Consider the following 17,455-nt stretch of genomic DNA (forward strand, 5'->3'; position numbering starts at 1 on the left):
TGTTCTCAGCCCATGGTGGTACCAGCAGCAGCTTCTTCCTAGCCTCCCCCAGAGTCATCCAGAAAAGCTCAACATTGTGGGGTGGGGGGTGGGGGAGCTGACAGCTGTTCAGCTGCTGCTCAGTAAGACCCGGAAAAGCAATTATCCTGCTCTTAGCAGAGAGGCGCTGCCTTTTACCCGCCCCCTCCCTCCCTCCCACCTTCACACACACACACACACACACACACACACACACACACACACACACAGGCCACGATGCTGCTGGCTGGCTCTGAACCGCCTCCCCCACCCCCAGCCTCCAGATTCCTCTGACTTGCTCAACCTCCATCCTCAGAGCACATTTCCAACACTTAAATCATTTAGCCCGCTAAACCGGAGATGGCAAAATGGGTGCTATTTCTTAAAAACATACAGAGAGCATATTAAATTATTGATAGCCATTAAACAGGGGGAAAAAATTAAACAGCTCTCAGCGCTTATCAATCATTCATGTAGTTTCCACTGGGGTGTTTTCTGGAGAGTGATCACAGGAGCAACCCGGGAGCCGGCTCCTGCCTGCAAGGAAGGCATTGGCTGGATGTGGACTGGGAGGGCCCGCTGCAGCCCCAGCCATTACCTGGCTTGCCTGCCAGGCTGTGAAGGAGGTCTGGTGCAGGGAGGTCAGCCTCTCTCTGGCAAACTCCCACCTCCCCTCTTCACCACATGAGTAACAAAGGGACACCCCAAGACCACCTTCAGGAACCCCTTGAATTAAATGCAGCCTGCTTTTACTGAGCATCTACTATACACCGGGCTTGCAGGATAAAGAGGCCTGAAAGCACTCGGGCAGGCAAATGTGCACGCCCTTTCCAGGAAAACGTGATTACACTTCTTTGTGATAAAAGCCGTCACAGGGGTCAATAGATGGTGGTCAAAGGAAAAGGGGACAGCTTCAGCTGGAGGAGGGGCTGCAGGGAAGGCTTCCCCAAAGCAGTGATTCTTGGGTAAATTCTTGCACAGAGACAAGTCTGGGAAGGGCACTCCAGGAAAGCGGGACAGCTTCAGTAAAGGTGCAGCAGCCTAGCTGCGTCTGTGTCTGTGTCTGAGCGCTCTGTCCAGTCAACAGCCTTGCACATCTTCAATGGCAGTTACTGGCATGTGGAGTTAGGGGCTTAGGCACAGTAATTGGAGCAGGGAGCCAGCTGTCACCTCAGCCCCTCCTCCAGGCACAGGTCAAATCCAGGCCAGGGGATGCATGAAGCCAGGCCCCCCGCAAGCATGGACCAGTAGGAGGTTGGGGTTCACCTAGGCTGCCCAGGGCAGCAGCACCTCCACCCCCACACAGAGATCCATTTCCTGGCTCTGACTCAGGATGCCTAAGCCAGCATGACACAGACCACGGAGGCTGCGGAGTTGGGCCACCACTGGTCTCTGGGCCACAGACAGGCCTGGCAGAGCTGCCCTAGGGAGACAGGCTCCCTCTTGCCAATGAGCCGTGGCAAGGACCTGGGCACCAGGGCTGCAGGGGACAGCGGATACCTGATACCACCTTGCCTCTGTGCTTGGGAACCATCCACAATCAGGGCCATTTGAAGCTCAGAGGCCGGGCAAGGCTGCTGGCTGCTGCAGGGAACAAAGAGGTGAGGCCCATGCCCGCCCCAGCTCTGGCCCCACGGTACGGGGAGAGCACCACATTCTTGAACGCCTTTCAGAAGCTGTTGCTTCTCAGGAGCTGAAGCTGGGAGCTGGGAGCTGAGAGGAGGCCCTGCCGAGTGTTGATAGCACCCTCGCCAGAGAAAGCTGCTGTCATGGGGAAACATTCTGGGGAGAGCGGCTGTTCACTGCCAGTGCTGGGGACTGCCAAGGAATAATCAGAAAGTAAATCTGCAAAGTTGAAATGATATAAAGGAAACCCCTTCCCCAAGCCCCCGGACATTTCCACCTGGAGGATCAGGCTGCTCTGTTTTGCCTGGTTTGGAGACAGACTCCTAAATCAGTAGGGGAGGGAGAGGGGGAGGGGATATGTGTGCAACCAGCCAGGACTGGGAGACAGGGCCCTGAGCTGTGCCTGGGCTCTGTCATTGACCCTCCCCTCTCAGTCTGCTCATCTGCAGAGTAACAGATACACATTCGGAAGCGGTAGGACCATGTGAGCTTCCAGGACAGGGTAACCTCCAGTCTGTCTGTCCACAGTCTATCAGGAACATGCGTTTCCTCAAGGAAACACCCCCACCATGCTCACAGAAAGACGTGGGCTGACAGGGTTGGGTGAGTCTGAAGAAGTCATCAACCATCCCCCTGCCTCTGCACAGACCCATGCTCATTCCAACAGCATGCGGCTCTGCTGGGTCCCTGTTGCCCCTCACCTGACTTGCTACACATGACCCTTCCATCTAGTCCACATCCACGCAGGTACAGGGACCCATGCAGGGCTTGGGCCTGAGCTGGCACAAAGCAGGCTGTCAAGGAAGGTTTGCTGACCAGCAGAATCAAGACACAAATGGGCAAGTGACCCAAAAACCCAAATCAAACATACCTGTCCCTGGGCAGGGACCAGCCCTGACTCCCCACTGCCAGCACCTCTCACTGCCAACTTGCCACACCCTCTAAGCCCTTCACCTGTGAGTTGTGTCCATACTTTTAGACGCCTCTCACACCTTCCACACTCCAGGCGTACCACAACTACTCAACCTCCCTGAACAACCTCCCCTGGACTTTCTTGCCCCAGGGCCTTTGTTCTATTGCTTTTTCTACTCAGCCGAGTTCTGCTCTGGGTCAGACTCTATTTCCCCCTTTGTAACTGTTGCAATATTTTTCAAATTACACTAGACTGGGTTCTGTTCACATCTGCTCTGAACTAAATGGGGGAGGGGGCACCACAAACAAGAACAGGGTTCCTTCCATCAGCCCTTGGTACACAGAGTCAGAGGTGGGCCTCTAACTCTACCACACTCTAACCAACCAGCCCAGCCCCTGGCCTGCAGCCCAGAATCAGTTCTTCCTAATGGCTCACCTGCATTGCTCCTGCTGTCATTTTAAAAAACATTCCCTGGATAGTGGGTGAGATGTTCTCAGCCAAGTGTAAATGAGACTGTACTCTTGGAGCTCCCAGAGCAGAGGGAAGAGGCAGGCTGGGGAATTTCCAGGCAAAGGCCAGCAGAAATTGGCCACAAATGAATCATTAACTCTCAAGTTGAGAGCTCCCAGTGGCTGGTGCCAAGGTCTTAGGCTCTGGCCTGAGTGGGCCACTTGGCATCCCTTGGCTCAGGCCTGAGGCTGGCCCCACCCCTCACTGGCCATCTGCTTCACCCCTGGCCACTGGTTACCAAGAGCCGGGGCCATCTGGGCCAGAGCAGCCCAGATGTCTTATGGGAAAGTGCATGCCTTTCCCCAAGAACGACTCCAAACCTTTGCCCACACACTTCTGTCCCTCTGGAATGCTGTCCCTTCCAGAGAGCTAACTCCCCTTGTCCTTCAAGGTCTGGCTCCAGCCTGGCTTGCCTCCTCTCTTCCCTGCCCATCTGGGCCCACCTTGGCCCCCACAATCTCTGAGCCTCTACAGCCCTGGCTATGTCTGCTAGTCCTGGCCTGGGCACCAGGGGTTCACTTCTTCAGCAAAGCCCCTGCCACGATGGGGACTTTGCACCTCTTCGGGACCCCGGCAGCTGGCATGAAGCACACAGACCAGGGAGCCCACATGTCATGGGTGCCATTTACTGGCTCCGTCTGCAGACAGTAGGAGAAAGCCCTGGGCTGCCAGAGGGTCTGCAGTCCTCACCTGGCTCAGGTGAGACATCACGTTCCCCTCTGGGCCTCCTTTCAGGGCCTCAGGCCTGCAGGAGTACAGTTGAAGAGGGGATAGAGGTGACCACCAGCCTCCTACTGGGGAGCTAGGTGGCTGTGGGGGCCCCAGCACTCTGGTTCCCAGGAGCTAGCAGAGTCAGCACCAACCCCCTCAATCCCCAGGGTGCCATCCTATAGGCTGGGGCACAATTTCACCATAGCCTCTCTAAGCTGCCCTCAAGCAGGGCCTGAAGTCTTCTTGGGTGGGGACTGATGGCCATGACGTCTGCAAACATAGATAATAGAGTAGTGTGATATCAACATATCATTCACTGTGCATTCACCTGTGTTTCCAAACTTAGTGTCTACCTGTATGGCAATTAGGCTGGCAAAAATAATAACAAATACCGCTGACCTGAGCGGCTGCTTTATGTCAAGCTCTGTGCTATGCTCAACACACATTTCACATGAATCTTTCCACCACACCACAAGGTCCACTCTGTGCATACGCCCTCTTGAAAGATGAGGAATCCAAGGTTCCTAGAGATTCAGAAGAAGATAAAGAGGAAGTCGCCTGCCCAAATCCCAAGGCTGGAGTGTGGCAGCCAGGGATTCCAATGAAAGCGTCTGTCCCAGGCCCTATACATCGCTGAAACTCCCTGCCACCTCATGCCCAGAGTCCTTGACTCTCATGCTCAGAGCAAGGACAAGCACTGTGGGTACCACCGCATACTCTTCATAGAGCCCCTTTCTCATCTAATCCTCAAACCAGCCCCGTGAGATGGCCAGTGAGGGTCATTGCTACCATTTTATAGATGGGGAAACTGAGGCTTGAGTCTCGACTTATCTAGCAGCTTTTACACTCCTTTAATCCTCACAAGGTGAGGTGGCTCCATGAGGTGGCTGTTGTGAAAACCATTTTGCAGATGGGAAGACGCGTAGGATGGGAGAGGCAGAGGGAACTGCGACATGGCAGTGACACAACCTAGGCTTGTGCCCTGATCTGCCCAATCGCAACTGGCCTCTCCCATGACACGGGGCTGTCCCCAAGACCTGGCATGGAGTAAGTGAGGGCTTCTGAGCATGGTGGGGAGTGGTGACTCAAGAGCACAGCTTGGGGGCCTGGGACAGGTGCTGCATTACTCCCTCCCAGCCTCCCCGCTGCCAGGCAGGACTCCTGGGCCAGGGCCTCTGCACTCACTCACCATGACGGAGTCCTCCTGGTGAGCCTAATGATCAGACCAGGACAGCTCAGCCAGCATGCTTCTCACAGCGTGTGTACATGTGTGGGTGTGTGAGTGTGGCTGGTGTCCATCTGAGGAAGACAGGCTGAGGTGGTGGCTGCATGCCCATAGGCAGGTACCCCATCACACCCCGACACATACATGCCCACGCATCACAGAGATGCATGCACTCCCCTCACCAATGCATGCAGGCACACCCATGGGAGCACTCAGGCACACTTGTGCTCATCTGCACACGTGCTCACACCCAGAATGGCACACATCTGCACTGGGGCTAATACCTCCAGGGGGCTGCCGAGCGGGGCTGTGGACAGGCCTGAGGTAGAGGCCCGGGAGTGCTGGCAAGGGGAGCAGGTGGGCAGGCGGCCATCTGCAGGGCTGTGCGAGAAGCCCCTTGCTGCTGTGTGCTCATGGCGTCAGGCCCGTCCACAACAGGCCCATAAATCAGGAGCTGCCTGCCGCAAACATTAAATCACCATCCCCAGGACGCAGCGCTTAGAACGAGAAGCAGCCGGCACCAAGCTCAGGTCCACTGCCTGGTGGGGGGTGGAGGGGTAAGCTGGTATTTGGCACCCCCTCCACCCAGGGCCACCTCCTTACCCTCAGCCCCTCCTGCTTGCCCACTAGGCCCTGCCTCCCTCTGGCCTTTCCACCCTCCCATTGGACCTTTCTTCCTCTGCTCTTGGCCTAAGGGCACCGAGTCCACCCCCTGGGCTGAGTGTGTCCTCCAGCCCCCAGCACTGAAGGTCTCCCAGCGACCAGCGTCCTAGAACCTCGGGGTGCTGGGGCAGTGTGCGGGCAGCGAACAGTCTACTTCTGGGCAGGAACACTAGAGCGCCATCACTAGACCTGGGATTTGGGCCTGGGACCCACTCCCCGGTGCACCTCCCATGGGATACGTCCCTGCCCCAGGCTCGATTCCCCATCAGTAAAGTGGAGACTGGAACAGGCCCTCCTGGGCTGCCCGTTCAGAGGCTCTGACGCCCAGGGGAGAGGTCCTCCGTGGATGCTGATTAATTATGACTATTAATAATACAACCATCTGTGTCTCGTGGTGGAGCAAGGATGATTAAAACTGGGCCCCATGCCCCAGTGACAGAATAAATGGGTCTCTGGGTGGACTGGAGTGTCCACACCAGGCCTGCAAGCGAATCCGTGGTGGCTATATGTTGGGAGGGGCTGTTTATACCACACTGCACAGGCAGATGCAGAGAGGAGAGATAGATAGACAGACAGACAGGCAGGCAGGCAGGCAGAAAGACAGACGGTGGGGCGCTGGCTCACCAGCCGGTGAACAATAATAGACAATTACCCTGTGCCAAGGCTCTCAGGCAGGATTCCCTCTGCCATCACTGGGACAAACCAACTTGGCCTTCCCACTTCTCCTCAACCCTCACCCTACCCTGCAGTGGAGCCCAGAGGCCTCAGCTACAAAGGGTGACAGGGCAGTGGGGGTGGGGACTATGCTCTGTCTAGAGAAGTCCTGGATGTAGTCATCTGCCAGGGTTAGGCCAGCCTCCTGGTGCCAGTGCTCTATGCCTGGACCTCAGGGCCATCCCATTTCATGCTTCTGGGCTCTTGCCCATCCAGGTCCCTCTGCAGCCCTGTTCTAGGAAACCCCCTCAGAGAGATAAGCCTTTCTTAATGCCCCCTCATGCAGCAGGACTGATGGAAGCTGTCCCTCCTCCCACCATGTCCTGGGGCCCAGCACACCTCTGACCTTGCCTGTCCACCCAAAATGCTCTCTCTTAGTGGATACATCCACCTCTTGCCTCACATTCACCAGACTATGACTGCTCTTGCCAGCCACCTCTACGATTCTTCAGTGCCCAGCAGAGAGGGCGAACCCCCATACGGCCCTATGAAGGAGTGACCACTGCCAGCTGGCCCTCAAGAACCCTCACCCTAAGTCAGCAGGCACTGTTAACCACCACAGCAGCTCTCTGTGGTAATCCTGCCCATTTTATAGATGAGTAAATTGAGGCACAGAGAGATAGAGAAACTTGCCTAAGGTCACATGGTCAGGAAGTGGTTGAAATGCAAAGCAGACCATCTGACTCCAGAGCTCTTACCTACCAGGCTACGAAGATTCCAAACAAATGAAGGAACAAACGAAGTTTAAATACCAGGATACACAAAGTCCTTTGAGCTATCTTTGTGTGTAGAAGGCAAAGCAGCCAGGAGGTGAGTGTTACAGGTTCAGGAGAGGTCTCTACATTAACTGGCTGTGTGACCTTAAACAAGTCACTTGCCAACTCTGGCCCTCACCTGTAAAATGGGGGCAAACGAGGCTGCTTCATCTACTGGCCAGATATGAAGACAACAGTAGAGTGAACACTCTGAGTATGATGACAGAGCATGATCATGATGTCTGTATACATAACAGCCAGGATTTCTAAACCAGAAACCTGGATGCCTGCTCTGGCGTGGACCCCAAGAACAAGGGACGAGGGATCCGACACCTTGGCAGCACATCTATCGTTCTTGGGTCTGGTCAATGTGCTTCCTGGGCACCTCTGCTGTGTGCAGTCCTGGGCTAGCCATGGTGGGGTGGGGTCATGGGAAGCACATGGACTCAACGAGCACAGGGCTGGGTGCTGACCCTCCGGGGCCTGTGACTTGGTTAGGGGATGCCCCCTCATAAGGGGCAAGGGCCACCCAAGGAGCACCTGCTTCCTTCTACCAGGAGCTTCCGGCTCCATCCCCTGGCTGACCACCACACCTGGCACTGGCAGTACAATGCAATGTGGACAGGATCCAGTCACAGGCTTGGGGGAGGTCCTGAGTGACAGGCAGGTGCATCACCAAGCTTCCTTCCCACACCCAGGGGAGCCATTACCAATCCCCCCCATACCCTCTTAGAGCTCAAACATGACCTCAGAATTACTTTTCCATACAGCATTCCAGGCTGTCACTCCTAGACGAAGCATAAAACAAAACCTATTGTATTTGACATCCCTGTGAGTAGAGCAGTGACTACACTCCACCAGCGGTCGGCCACAGCGGGCGCAGAGCCAGGAGAGGGTGTTATGGCTGTGGTGGTCCCCTCTGAGGATCATGCAGCCAGAGAACATGCACCAAGGAAGCATCTTCCAGCAGCTCCTCCCTGCCCACCTCTCTACGAGGAGGTGAAATGGCACGGAGATGGAAGGTGCACCGAGGGGAACAGTACAGAAAAGCTGACCCAGACAGTGTGCAGAGCCCCTCATGTTTCCTAACCAGCTTCCTGATTTCTGTCATTTCCTCCTGCCATCTCTTTAACATTTTTCTTGAAATCAATTCAGTATTTGCTAAAATACATTTATTAAAAAAAATTTTATAGCATTACCTTAAATACAAAATGAGCCTCATTCACCATGAACAGAAATAAAACAGAGCGACAAACTCAAGGAGAATAAACCATGGTGTTACTTTGCTACCTGCCTGCTGGGGACTCCAAGTCCCCTTGGGCTCTCTCTGGTGAAAAGAGACCATCAAGTGCCCCGGCACTGGAGACTGGCCTCAACACAGCCACAGGGCTGGAGGGGACAGGGGTAGAGGGGCTTTCTCAGTCCCAATTAATGCAGGGTGTGAACCCCACAGTCACCTCTGCGTACCTTTGAGGAGCATGAGCACAGCTCAGCAACACTTGCTAGCTCCAAGGGGTGGCAGGTAACATGTCTCTGTTACACAGATAAGGAAACAAGAGGCTCAGAGAGGTGAGCTCACCGGCTTAAGGTCACGCAGCAGTGAGTAGCCAACCAAGTCTTCTGACTCGGGCCTCTGGATAGAGCACAGGGTTCTTCGCTCTCTGCTGCAGCCACCGCCGTCTCAATGCCACCCAGAGTCACGCAGGCGGAGCAGAGTCACTCTGACCTGCTGCTGGCATGGTTACAGTTTTTACACCTGAGGTTAACAACTGTGATTTAAGAGGTTATTTGTCTTAATTTTCGGGAATCAGTTTCTCAGGGAGGAGATAACTAACACATGGGGTTTGGGAAGCTAGTCTTTTTAGAAAATATTTATAGCATTTCAAGACAGTTTGGTGGCAAATGAATACAGCATCTGCTATTTTCCTCACTTTCCCCTACAGCTCTAAAACCCAGAGCAGTTGACACACACACAACAACACAACAACAGCAACCACATCAATGTTGATAGGAAATCAAAGCCCATCTCTTCTTCAAGAAATAAAACACAAAACTGGCATGATTTCAGAGCTCATTACTGCCTCTGGTTAAACACCTAACTAGCAATACCTAAAGCTGGTGCTCAGAAAGCCACAGCCAGTGGGCCAGGCCCCAAGGCCCCAGGGAGGCTCGCGGCCTCCAGAGTTAGGTCTGGCGGGACTCCCAGGCCTGGGATTGTGGCTCTCACAGAAAGCCCCAACAGCGAGAGAGCTCTTGCCCCAAATTTGGATTCCGCCTACAAACTGGAGGGACAAGGAGAAGGCAATCTCCGGAAATTGAAGAGATTCTACCAGCAGGAGCTAAGCGGGTGGCTCTCCTCACATTACCTCAGTAGTTACTCATCCCTCTGAGATCAGGGACACTTATTATCCCCATTTTGCAGATAGCAAATCGGAGGCTTTAAAAAGCCTAGAGATTTTCCCAAGGGCACAATTGCTTGTATGGTAAGCTGGTCCCTTTGACCCTATGCAGGCAGCCTGGCATCCCCGCCTCATTTCTCTTGGCCATCCTTCCATGGGCCTCTCTGCCATACTCATCTGGTTCCCAGGGCCCTGCAAGGTGTCTCCACAGTCTGGCCTCCAGGCCTTGACACACACGATGACCCTCATCACCAAACCTCCCCAATCAGAATGCAGCGTCTCAATACAGAGGTGGAATCACTAGAGAAGGTCCCTGAGGACCTTCTGCTCCATCATGCTGTCTCAGGTGGGGCTTCTGAGGCCTGGGGGGAGACGGAGTGGTACATGTTCAGGGTCACACAGCTGGCTAATAACAAAATGAAAAGGAACAAGGTTTGCTGTTAAAAATCACAAACATGTTACTACTCCCTCTGCCCTGGGCGTCCTGGTCCAAGACACATGAGGAGCCGCTGCCATTTCACCCTAAGAGGTTGATCGAGCTGAGAATGAGGCTTGGTAGTGACACCCAGGGCTTGGGTCCAGCCAAAGGGAAATGATGGCCCAACGTCCCCCATCAGGAAGCCCTGAGGTCTGCCTTTTGGGCAGAGCCTTCAACCCGCTCCGCATCGCAGCTGCCCACCCTCACCCACACCCACCTCCAAGCCAGGGGACGGGAAGGCCCTCATCCATGACGCACTGGGACAAAACCTCAGGCCAGGCCCCGAGGGAGCACTGCCCACGCAGCCTGGCTGAAAGCTGGCAGAGAGCCCCCAGGAGGAGAGCCATGCCATGTGGCCACTCCCCTGAGCAACCCTCTCCACTGGAATGTCGACAGACATCACAAACGTGTGTGTCCAGAAAAGCTTCCATCCCCCAGACCCTGCTCTCCCCCCACCCTCTTCTGGCTCCTACTAGACCAATTGCCCTGTCCCTACCACAACCCAGCATCAAATTCAAAAGTCAAGGAGCCATTCTTGATTCTGATGCTCCCTCTCAGCCAAGCCATCTGCCACTTCTACAGCTCACCCTCTCTACGTTCCAATCGGCCCACCTCTCACCAGTTCCTTTGCCTGGGTGAGCACAATAGCCCTCACTGGCCTCCCACTCTCACTTCCCTCCTCCTCTTCCTTGTAGCTGTTAAGTAAATCTTTTCCTGTTTGGAGCCCTCCCCATGGCGTTCCCATGGCCCACACGCCTTGTGCATCTGGCCCCTCCCTACCTCCCCAAGTACACTGCTTGCTCCCAAATCATGGCTGCATTCCAGCCTTGCTGGTTGCCCTGCCCCAGGGCCTTTGCAGCTGCGGTTCCCTCTCATCACTTCCTTCCCTCACGGTGGCTGGCTCTGTTTTATTTAAGTTTCTCAGGGGATTCTTCCTGATTGCCCTTCTCTAAACTACATGCCCCTCTTCCACCCTGGTCACTCCATAACACATCACTCCATTGTATTCCTGTATTACACATGCTGTAAGCTGATTATTGTTTATGCACGTACTCTTTATTATCTGTATCTCGCCCCTACCCTGATGATATTAGCCCCAAGAGAGTTAGCACCTTGTTAGGCTGGCTCACTGCTTTATATCCAGTGGCTAGAATAGTGTCTGGCACAAAATCGATGCTCAGTAACCGTTTGTTGAACAAACAAGTGAGTGAACATCCATGATCTCGTCAGCTCACCCCCTACCACCGGCAGCCAGGTTGGGAATTATCCCACTTTATGGATGAGGGCATGGATGAGATGCTGAGAGGTGCTCTACCTGCCCGGGGGCACACAATGGTGACCAGCGCAGCATATGCATTCAGGACCAGGCCTCCTGATGCCCAGACTAGGGAAGGTACATGGAAAAGAGAATAAGAGCCCATGGAAAACGCATGAAATCGTGTGACTCCAATATTTCTCTTGCAAGTTGAAATGTTGCCTCTCTGAAAACCACATCCTGCCCCTCGTAAGCTGGCCTCAGCCTCAGCTCCAGGCGCGGCCACCTCGTGGAGACCCGCCCACTCCTTCTCTCGGCAAGCCCTGGAGGTCATGGCCCAGCCCTGAGGCTGGCAGGGGAGGGCAGGGGGCAAAGGAAGGCCCCTCTCCTGGGGGGAACAAGAGAGGGGTTGAGCCAACTGCAGGTCATCCTGCTGTGCCCACAGCCCTCCGAGGGCTAAAAATAACCGTGTGTACATGCTTCCAGAGCTGGGATTTCTGCCTCCCTGTCAGGAGGGCTGCTGCGTTTCACCATGCCCACATTCCCCGCCCACATCTTCTACCCCGCTGGGTAGCGCCTGGGCCAGCCCAGGCGAGGACCAGGGCTCGCTGGGTTTGTTTCCTTGGGTTGTTTCAGGCGCACGGAGGTGAAGAAAGCTGTGATTCCCTCAGGAGAGAGTTTACCGCTGGCAGACAGCTGCTCCTCCTGGGGGTGAGTCGTAGCCAAGGAAGGAGTTACAGTTACAGAGAAGGTGGCCAGATCCTGAGTCATAGGGGCACCCAGCTAGTTCATCCCAAAGCTTTGGGAGCCGCAGTGCCATGGGGGAGCCTGAGAGCTGGTCAGTGGTCCAACTTGCTGTGTGACCTGGAGCAGGCCACTTCCCCGCTTTGGTCCTCAGGTACCTCTCTGTGTTGTGGTTACTGGACGTCAGTAATTGACACCTTGTCCTCACATGCCCAGAATGTGGAGGGCTCACAGTGCATTCTCAGTGTGTGTGTGTTGGGGAGCAGGGGACAGTGCGAGCAGCAGCCCTGGCTCCTGGGGCCCCACGGCTTGTCTTCGTGTGGGATGACAGGGCGCACCTGTCAGGAAGGCTGTGACCTGGCCACCCTCCTCCCTTCTTCCCTGCCCTGGTTCACCCAGACGGACTTTAACCCAGAGAGGCAGGTGCCAGTCACCTGCCTGGAGGCGGCTCCTCCCTCTGGACAAACAGGCCTTTCTCTGACGCCACAGCTCCCGGGAATGTGGCTGTGCCAAGAAGAAACATGCAGGCTGTCAGTGGGCTGGCACTTTGGCCAATCACCCTCCTCAGGCTGGCAGCACCTGGTAAGCACTGACCTCCCTATTACTCCCAAACGTCCATGGAGCTGAGGATCTCAGGCCTCCCAGGATCCAGCAGGCCCTGGTCTTTCTTTTCTGACTTGGGAGGCCTGGCTGACTTGCTGCCCCTAGCCTGACTTTAAGGGCCATGCCCCTCTGACAACATCCCTCTGGTACTCTGAGCCTTTGCAGGTGCTATTCCCTCTGCCTTAGATGCTCTTCACTCACTTCTTGGCCTGGGAATTTCCCACTCATCCCACAGGACTAACTCCTTTGCCACCTTCTCCAGCAGAGTGAGCCAGCACTTTGCCAGCCCTCTGTGGCCCCCTCCATTAGACAGTCAGTAGCTCCCCAGAGCAAGAACCTTGCCCTGATCCCCCACAGGGCCGGCACAGGAAGGGTGCTTTCTAAGTATCTGCTGAATTTACTCTCAAGGTAAGAGTTTGGTCCTCTTCTCTCCTCTTTCCGGCCAAGTCCACCCCCAGGGTACCTCCACGTGTCCCTTCAAGATCCTGCAGTCTGTGGTCAGCTCCACCCTTTTCCTCCAGAGACTCCTGTCCTCTCGGGACCCCTTGGAGTCCCAGCCTCTGTGCTCCTCATCGGACCTGCAGTTCTCACGCGGCTTTCTAGATGCACTTGCCTGCCCAGATACGCTGGGCCAAGGCCCGCGCCTGCACGGTTATACAAGTGCACAGGGTCGGTGTGCAGGAGCCCAAGGGTCGAGAGCACTGCCCCCCAGTACCCGGAATTCACTTCCCTCGGATTCCAGGGCACCCAGCGCCCCTACCAACCATCATCCACCCCCATATGCAGCACTGCCGGGCCCCTGCTCCATGCCCAGCTCCCTGCCAGCACTGGGCCTCAGGCCCTCCTCCCGGACAGTGGCAGGGCTCCTCAGAGCCCCTGTGAGCCCACCCTCCAAGCAGCCAGCAGAGGGACCCTTCTGTAAATCAGATCTGGCTGTGCCACTCCTCATCCAAAATCTCTTCCCGTTGGCCCTGAGTCAAGGATACACTCTAAGGCACGAACGACACTGAAGGGCTGCAATCAGGCCCCCATTCAGCCCCTGGCCATGCCTCCCCCGCCCAGGCCTGACCCCTCCACTGCCCCTTTTCTGTGAACCATCCCCGACTCACCTTTGGAGTGCGGCTCAAAGATTACCTCCTGTGGGAAGCCCTGCCTGAAGACCCCTCCCCAGCAGGCTGACCTGAGCTGCTCCACTCGGCAGGGCTCTCAGCACAGCCCCTGGGCCCTCCTGCTGGAGGAACGCTGGCCTGTCTTGTTCTCCAGTGAGGCTTTGAGCTCCTGGGGTCAGACCAGGATCAGTCACACAGAGCCTGGTACAGAGTCGGCCCTCAACAGCAAATGTATTCTGAGCATCACCACACCCCCAAACAGGTGGGCACAAGGACCCCCATTTTGGTGATAAGTAAAGTGATATTCAGAGGGGCTGAAAATTTGTTCAGGTCATATAAGCAGTAGTGGTGGGACCCACGTAGGGAAGGACCAGCCAGCACCCATGCTCCTACCTGCTTCTGGGACCAGGCACTCCAGGTAATGAAAAGAGGGCCACGTGCTCCTCTTTCTAAGGCATCTGCAGCTATGTACCTAGCAGCTTCTCTGGCTCTCTCTTTTCGTTTTTTTGTGAGGAAGATTGGCCCTGAGCTAACTGCTGTTGCCAAACTTCTTCTTTTTGTTTGCGGAAGCCTGTCACTGAACTAACATCTGCACCAATCCTCCTCTATTTTATGTGGGATGCCACCACTCCATGGCTTGACAAGCGGTGCTAGGTCTGCACCTGGGATCTGAACCCATGAACCCCGGGCCACAGAAGTGCAGCACGCGACTTAACCACCGGGCTGGCCCCTTGAGCTTCTCTCAGCGCCTCACTCGGCCATCACTCCCACAGGGGCCTGAGCTTTCTCTAGGAGGGACGGGACACCTCCTCCAAGCCCAGGCCATGTGGTAGGAGTGGGGGCTATGGAGAGAAATTCTTCCCAGGCAAGTCATCTGCAAAATGCAGGACCAGCCATCCTCCCCAACCTAGAATGAGTGCCAGCGTCCCAGGCTCAGCACCAGGAGGACCCATAGGGGTCACAGAGGCTCCAAGAGGCAAAGAGGGAGCCTGGGGCAGACCTGGGCCAAGACGCCACCTCTCCCTGATGGAAGCACAGTGCAGGCCCCTCCGTCTTGTCTTTTCCACATCCAAGGCTGACAAGATTGCTTCCTCTTTTCTGAGACCCCAGGGGGCCTCTCAACCCGGTCTTCCTTTCAAAGCAAACACAGATGCAGAGCCAGTGAGTAAATCCTGGAGATCCTGTGGAGCCATGGGAGGGAGGAATACAGTAAAGGCAGACTGGGGGGACCCCCAGCCAGTGCAAGGGGGGGGGCCTGTGCCCAGGGGAACCCCAGGAGCACTGGGCTCCCAGCACTGGTACACCCAACTCCCAGGCCCTCAGGGCAGGTTCCTAGCAGGTCCATGGCAGCTGTAGCTGCATCAGAGCTCCCCACCCCCCTTCCCACTGCCACTGGTCGTCTGGCTCTGGTTTCTGACGCTGTGGCTCTAGGGTTGGGTGTCAAGGAGGCTGCGGGGTTACTGGCTCTCAGGGCCTGCTCCCTGGCAGGGGGCAGCCAGCAGCATTTGAACCCCAACCCACTGCTGGGATTTGCTAACAAAGTGGTTCCCACTCAGCTCCTCTGCCAGGTGGAGCCAACCTTCTCCAGCCAGACCCCAGAGCCAGCTCCAATGAGCCAAGCTCGAGGCCTGAGGCTTAGAGTTTCTCCAGCCCCAGAGGCTACCAACAAATGAAGCTCATGCCCCGACTGCCCACTCTGCCAACTAACCTCCCTGCTAGTGAGGTGACCTCGCAGGCCCAGTACTCTGACAGGTGCGGGCCCTGTCCACGCCACGTTCTCCCTCCGAGCACCTGAGGCCCACAGCACCCGACCCAGCTCTCCTTCTTACCGGCTGTGTGAATTTGGATGCCTGCCTTCACCTCTCCGAGTCTCATCTGCGTGGCTCTCAGGTTACTGGAGGGTTAACTGAGACAACTGTGCAAAAGTAATGCCAGCATTGGTCAGGTGCCTGCAATGCACCAGGTCCTGTTCTAAGCTCTGTACGAGCATTAATTCACTTATACTCACAAGATCCCTCCAAGGAAGGGGATTCTGCTACTACAGCCCCATTTCATAGATGAAGAAACTGAGGCACAGAGTAGTTGAGTTGCTTCTCCAAGGTAGCCCAGCTGGTACGCATGGGAGCTCCAGCAGTCTGGCTCCAGACTGCATGCACTAACCACCTCACACGCTGCCTCCAGGAAACTCCCACCCTCTCTCCAGTGCTGCCGGGGTCCTAGCCTCATCAAACTCCTTGCCACCCCTGCCCCCATAAACTCCTGGGGCATGGTGCTTCTGGGCCTGTGAGTGCCCCCTGTCTAATAGGCCCTCCTCTCTTGTCCACCTGGCAGACACTGCCAATTAGCTCAGGCACTGCTTCCACCTCCCTTCTGACCCTTGACCCCTAGGTAGAAGTGACCACTTGACCACTGCCCCTCCCCAAGCCCTAGGCTTCCGTTAAACCCTCTGGAGCCCTCAAGGGCAGGGCCCAGTGGCATCCTGGACCCAGTAGGGACTCAACAAATGCCATGGAGTGCCTGAGTGCCCATGGCTTCAGGTTCAAAGGGCTCTGGCTTTGCCCATCCACTCGGCCCGTGTCACCTACAAGCTCTTGGTAACGAGGCCCCATGGAGAGCTCCAGGCCATATGTCGTGGCCCCTCAGTTCCTCTGCCTCCTCACACTATGGGGGGCAGTTAGCATCCAGGCAGCTCACAGAGAGGTGCCCTGAAGACCACATATGTAGTGAGCACAGAAGCCCGAAGTGACAGGATTGATAAAAACCTCCCTGCCCGCTGACACGCCATACATCAAAGGCCCCAAACCTCATTCTCCGCTTGCCTCCAGTTTCTATCAGAGCTGGCCAGCTGCACATTTATTGAGAAGTTTGTGATCTGACAGGTACTGTATTACCAACATTAATGATGCATCAGTCTCTAGAATTACTGGGGAAACAGTCCAATTGATTTTATTATTATCTCGAGTTCTTCACATTTCATTCCAGGCAGCTTGCTCCCAGAGTTTTTGAGCAAGGACCAAAGTAAAGAAAGGAAGGTTTTGGGGCCAGGACCAAGCTCGGGTGGGAGAACCTGGGCTTGTCCTGGGGACAGCCCTTCCACTCCTCTGCCTTCTCCTCCCTCCAAGGCAACAGAAGGGTTGCTGAAACATCAGCAGGTAGAGAGTGCAAGTGCGGCTTCCCTGTGGAGAGGCGAGCGGGGTACAGACCCAGCACTCAGGCCAGGCCTCCTGTTCATACTACAAAGAGGGAGGCAGTCAGAGGCAATCAGAAAGAGCCACTGATGTCGTCTGTCATCTGCCCCTTGGCGAAGGGAGGGAGCTAACCCCTTCTGGAGCCCACATGTAAATTTGGGCCCATGCCTACACCAGGCCTGGCAGCTCTGCTGGCTGGCAGGGAGCAAGTGGAAGACGCACAATGACATGGAAGATGTGGGTGGTGCGCACCTCATCTCAGGCCACTTGGCGCCGGCCACACGAGACTCCTTTCAGTTTCTAGAACATGCCAAGCTCTTTCCAGTCTCAGGGCCTGCCTTTGCACAAGCTGTTCCTTGTGCCCTCAGGTCCTCTCCTCCCCCACCCCCCAGCATCTCATGGCCCTCCTCAGAAAGGCCTTCCTGCCTCCAGGCCTCCCATACCCTCGCCCTCGGTATTCTCCATCCAGCATCCAACTTGTTTCCTTCTTAGCACTTATCCTAACTCATAAAGGGGGCCCTCATCAGCTGGTGGGCTGTGTCCC

The 17,455-nt window shown here is 55.7% G+C and overlaps 1 protein-coding gene across 7 annotated transcripts in view; it reads right to left on the minus strand.

Annotated features, from left to right (window-relative positions):
• Positions 1 to 17,455, minus strand: part of ZMIZ1 (zinc finger MIZ-type containing 1) — a 236,780-nt gene that overhangs the window by 193,111 nt on the left and 26,214 nt on the right. The window contains exon 1 of one of the 7 annotated variants that reach the window (XM_046654625.1): positions 8,715 to 8,732. The exons of the other annotated variants lie outside the window; for them this stretch is intronic. The gene's annotated coding sequence lies outside the window, so the exon portion shown is untranslated. Of the gene's footprint in view, positions 1 to 8,714; positions 8,733 to 17,455 lie in introns of those variants that run through there. 7 annotated transcript variants of the gene reach the window in all.

Source organism: Equus quagga, chromosome 2 (genome assembly GCF_021613505.1).
Source record: "Equus quagga isolate Etosha38 chromosome 2, UCLA_HA_Equagga_1.0, whole genome shotgun sequence".
Taxonomy (NCBI): domain Eukaryota; kingdom Metazoa; phylum Chordata; class Mammalia; order Perissodactyla; family Equidae; genus Equus; species Equus quagga.